Source organism: Brassica oleracea, unplaced genomic scaffold (assembly GCF_000695525.1).
Source record: "Brassica oleracea var. oleracea cultivar TO1000 unplaced genomic scaffold, BOL UnpScaffold01035, whole genome shotgun sequence".
In the NCBI taxonomy this organism is placed as follows: domain Eukaryota; kingdom Viridiplantae; phylum Streptophyta; class Magnoliopsida; order Brassicales; family Brassicaceae; genus Brassica; species Brassica oleracea.
Window position 1 is genome coordinate 6,649 of NW_013617608.1, and position 5,225 is coordinate 11,873.

At 39.0% G+C, this 5,225-nt stretch overlaps 1 pseudogene; it reads right to left on the reverse strand.

Annotated features, from left to right (window-relative positions):
• Positions 1–614: 614 nt before the first annotated feature.
• The window catches only part of LOC106320720, a 6,002-nt pseudogene continuing 1,391 nt past the window's right edge, over positions 615–5,225 (reverse strand).

Sequence of the window (5,225 nt, forward strand, 5' to 3'; positions counted from 1 at the left end):
AAATATCGATCGACACTTTCCCGTGATTAAAATACGAGAGTTGAGATTCGAGATCCAGATTAGATGATCAAACAGATTATACCTTAGTTTGAATTCAAGAACAATTAATATTAATAAACACCTAAATTTCCTAAATTAAGTTTTACTTATCATACTTGAGAATATACATGAATCTAGCTATTTCAACCAACTGTTAACAACCTCAAAACAATCAATCGAGCAATAAACTTGCTCACCAATCCATTTACTGTTTTTTAAAACGTATAAACCATTCAATCTAGATTTATTTCAAGACCATAATCTATTGTGTAATCCTAGAGTCTCTGTGGATTTGATCCCTAAGTACTACATCCGAACCTCTTATTTGAGAGAGTAATTCACTCCTTAGAGTAATTTGAGTGATATCAAGTGTGTGAGTCATTGGTGGGCCATTCATATAGATTGCCATTAACTGGCGCTTGTTTTTAAAACCTATAAATCATCCAATCTAGATTTATTTCAAGACCATAATCTATTGTGTAATCCTAGAGTCTCTGTGGATTTGATCCCTAAGTACTACATCCGAACCTCTTATTTGAGAGAGTAATTCACTCCTTAGAGTAATTTGAGTGATATCAAGTGTGTGAGTCATTGGTGGGCCATTCATATAGATTGCCATTAACTGGCGCGGTCAGAACCGGTGTCCCCGTTGGAAGGTCCTTCACCTGAAACATATTTGGAAAGAATTCCACAGAGGCATTTTTAGTTTTGCAGAACCGGTTAACAGAGATCAAATTCTTTTGCATAGATGGAGCATAAAGAACATCATTAAGATTAAAGTTCTTAGATGGAGTTTGAAGAGAGAGTGAACCGGTGTGTGTGATGGGAAGATTGGCTCCATTCCCAACCACTATGCCATCTGATCCTATGTATGGCATGTGTGCAGCCATGTTGTTGAGGTCAGTCGTAACATGGTGTGAGGCTGCACTGTCCATAAGCCAAGCATCAGGGTGTTGGTTTGTCATGTACGTTGCATTGGCAAAAGGTCGCCACTGAGATTGTTGGGCGTTCTGCTGCATTGGGTTGTTTGCTATGACTCTGAATGATGGACAGTTTTGAGCACTGTGTCCTTGAACTCCACAGGCCTGACACCGTCCCAGGTAAAGACGAGATGGACGAGGAGAATTACCGCCTTGTCTTGGGACAGAGGATGGTCGCCAGTTGTTGTTGTTGTTGCGATTGTTGGTGTTGTAGTTGTTGCTTTTGCTCGCGTTGTTGTTGCTTCTTATGGTGGTGTTAGCAGTGACTGGAAACGCTGGTGTTGTTGGTTGTTCACAGATAATCATAGCTTCGCGGTTGAGAAGTTTCTCTGTGAGTTCAGAGAAGGAAATCAGGTGATCCCGGCCGTTGATCGCATCAACTTCAGCTTTGTATTCCTCAGAAAGACCCGCTAGAATTTGTTCTATCAGATCTTCAGGGTCAATTGGCTTGCCAGGGAATGCTAGTTCATCTGTTTTAGTCTTGATGAGACGCAGATACTCACTTATGGTTTTTGTACCTTTGGTGCAACTCTTGACCTGAAACTTTAATTGTTTGATGTGTCCTCGAGTTGGTGTGCCAAAGATGAGATTGAGTGTGCTCCAAACTTCATGGTGGTTGTAGCACCTGCAACGAGTGGTTGGACTGGAAGGGATATAGCACCAATGATGGCACTGTACAGGAGCCTGTCTTGACGTCTCCACGGTTGATACGCCGGGTTAGGTTATGCGAGTCCATTGTTGATGATGACTGCCTCTGGAGTGGATTATGTTTTCTCGAGAAAGGTGTGAAGTTCGTGCCCTTCAAGGAGTGCTTGAATTTGTCTGCTCCACATGAGGTAATTGGTGTTTGTCAAGCGTGTAACGTTTGACATGTTAACTGCAAGTAGTGAGTTTGCAGGATTTGCTGGATCATAGACTGCGGTGCGTGTAGCAGTGGCAGTTGTGAGAGAGCTGCTTTGATCAGACATGTTTATAGTTTTTATGTTTGCGTGAAGAGAAAGAAAGAAAAATTAGGCGATTTAGATCAAGAATTGTTCTGATACCATATAAGATTAGTATTGTGAAAGCTTGAGTTTATTGATGTCTACAGCTCTCTATTTATACAAGTCGAGATCAAGAGATAGAGTCAAGTCGACCTTATCTAATGCTCATAGTTATCTACAAGATAAATACAATCAGTTATCTTAAACTATGGTTATCTTGATAATGATACATCATTATCCTAACATTAAGTGTCTAACAACACTAAATCAGTCATGGCTCATTTGAGAGAAATATATTCAACTTAATATACTTAAACAGTCTAAATTTTAAAAATAAAACAAAAAATTTTAAAATAAAAAAAATGTTGTACCATAAGCAAGAAATATGATCGTAGGATCATACCAGCCTCTGTCGAAAGCAAACTTCCGGTTGAGAAAAATATTCCTAATTGAAAATAGGAAGATCTCACTTCAAAAATATATAAATTACACAATTAATATAAGAGATTTACCCATATCATTTAATAAAAGATTTTCAACTTAAAACCAATTTCCGGTAAAATAGATTGGCTTAAGTCACTTATATATTACTTACATTCCTTTCATATTTTGAATGTGATATCTTTCTCTAACACTTTTTTTACGAACAAAGCTTAGGTTCACTATTAGGGTAAACCTTTAAATTCACCTCAATTTCTAAAGGACCAATCAACATGTCATGTAGATTATTAAATAAAAATAATAATTTTTTTTGAAAAAAAATAATTTAAAAAAAGTGACGTCAATTTTAACGATGCTAACGCCGGTAGCTAAACCCTAAATCCTAAATTTTAAATTATAAGCCCTAGACCCTAAATCATAAACCCAAATTATAGAAAACTCAAAACCTATATCCTAAACTCAAACCCTAGACCCTAAACCCAAACTGTATACCCTAAACCCAAACTGTATACCCTAAACCCAAACCATAGACCACAAAACCCAAACTGTAAACCCTAAATCCAAATCCTATACCATAAACCCAAATCCTAGACCCTAAACTCAAACCGTAAACCCAAACCTAGACGCTATAGGGTTTAGGGTTTACAGTTTGGGTTTAGAGTCTATGATTTGGGTTTAAAGTCTATTGTTTGGGTTTAGGGTACATGATTTGGGTTTAGGGTACATAATTTGGGTTTAGGGTTTAAGATTTGAGTCTAGGGCATATGGTTCAGGTTTAGGGTCTAGGATTTGGATTTAGCGTATAGGGTTTAGATTTAGGATCTAGAATCCAGAATTTATTATTTAAAATTTAAGATTTAGCTGCCGGCGTTAGCGTCGTTAAAATTGACGTCATTTTTTTTTAATTATTTTTTAAAAAATTAATATTATTTAAGAATCTATATGGCACTTTAATTAGTCTTTAAAAAGTGTGGTTGAACCTAAGTTTTGTTCTTCTTTTATATATCTTTTCTTACCTTGAAATACATCAGAGACAAACATGTTGAGAGTAGCAAACGTTGTAGCACAGTGTACAGAACAAGGACGTAGATTCTGAGAAGTATTCCGACACAAACCATAATCTGTGAGACCAACAGAATTTGCTTGTGAACTTTGGAAACTTGGGAGACAATAGTAACAAACCAAAAATGTTGGTAGTATACAAGAGGTTTGGTTATCTTGTGCCCTGGATTCAAACCACCTTTACAATTAAAAAGTTAATTTTTTAAAACTAGAATATCTAAAACGCTGACTCCTCGGCCTAGAAATAAAACAATTCAAAAAGGGGAAAGTTACATACCGGTCTTCGAACATGTTACCGATATAGCTTCCAGTGACCATGTTTAAAGGAAGAACTATGAGAGCGAGACAAGCCAAGAAGATCGCAACCGAGCTTGTTGATCAACCAAAGTAGTAATGGTGATGACACTAGATTCAAAGAGAAGAATCTCCATTGCATACTTCAGCATGATGTTTATCAATAGTTGAACCTGAAACGTTCAAAAAACAACAACAATATTGCACAATTACATTTCCAGTTTCTCAGAGGTTTCTTTTTACCTTTAATGAAGGTGTACGTAACCTATTAAGCAGCAAGTTTGCAGGTGTACGTGAATCTTTAGAAGCTTTTTCACTTTCATCTTCATATTCAACCTGATCGTCTATGTCTTCCTGATGTAATCAGCAATGGCTGTTTGATGCCTCTCTCTATATTCACATCCAGTACCAGAATTATTAGAATCCTTTGAAGTACTATGAATCTCCTCAGGCTCAAGTGCAGGTTCAACAAACGAAATATGTCATAATAAATAAAAAGGCAATCCAAGTCCCACATCGGATATTAGACAGAATAAAGTCTAATATATGTAGCTGGTCCAATTCCACTTAGTATGAGGCCTTTTGGGAGTAACGACCCAAAAAACAAATCCGTGAGGGCTTAGGCCCAAAGCGGACAATGTCATACTAAGCGAGGGATTGGACATCTGGTGACGGACATTTGACTCTAGTTGAGCGTCGTGCCTCCAGCACGGGCATCCGGTCTGGCTCTAGTAGAGCATCTGGCCCAGAAGTGCATCTGGTCCGTCACAACAGATTGGTATCATCTGGTGATGGACATTTGCTCTAGTTGAGCGTCTGGCCTCCAGCACGGGCATCCGGTCTGGCTCTAGTAGAGCATCTGGCCCAGGAGTGCATCTGGTCCGTCACAACAGATTGGTATCATCTGGTGACAGACATTTGCTCTAGTTGAGCGTCTGGCCTCCAGCACGGGCATCCGGTCTGGCTCTAGTAGAGCATCTGGCCCAGGAGTGCATCTGGTCCGTCACAACAGATTGGTATCAGAGCCAAGGTTCTGTGGTCCTTGGTTTGAGGGGAGGATTGTCATAATAAATAAAAAGGCAATCCAAGTCCACATCGGATATTAGACAGAATAAAGTCTAATATATATAGCTGGTCCAATTCCACTTAGTATGAGACCTTTTAGGAGTAACGACCCAAAAACAAATCTGTGAGGGCTTAGGCCCAAAGCGAACAATATCATACTAAGCGAGGGATTAGACATCTGGTGACAGACATCTGCTAGAGCGTCTGGCCTCCAGCACGGGCATTCGGTCTGGCTCTAGTAGAGCATCTGGCCCAGAAGTGCATCTGGTCCGTCACAACAGATTGGTATCAGAGCCAAGGTTCTGTGGTCCTTGGTTTGAGGGGAGGATTGTCATAATAAATAAAAAGGCAATCCAAGTCC